This window comes from Anneissia japonica, unplaced genomic scaffold, assembly GCF_011630105.1.
Source record: "Anneissia japonica isolate Jap-2015-1 unplaced genomic scaffold, ASM1163010v1 scaffold7345_len93687_cov157, whole genome shotgun sequence".
Lineage (NCBI taxonomy): Eukaryota > Metazoa > Echinodermata > Crinoidea > Comatulida > Comatulidae > Anneissia > Anneissia japonica.
In genome coordinates this window covers 78,630-78,841 of record NW_022740285.1, presented here as the reverse complement: position 1 = coordinate 78,841, position 212 = coordinate 78,630, and positions in this window count along the sequence as shown.

Here is a 212-nt window from a genome sequence, read left to right as displayed (position 1 = left end):
TTATATATATACAAGTGTATATATATATATATATATGTGTGTGTGTGTGTGTGTTAAGATGTATCATTGTGAAATGATGTAGCAAGTTGTTCCATAATAAATAACGTAGTGAAGACAATGACAATAAAAAAAAGTCAAGTTGGCATATTTTTGTGTTTAATAAATTATATTCCCAAAATACGTCAACTTGACTTTTGTTTTCTTGTCATCGC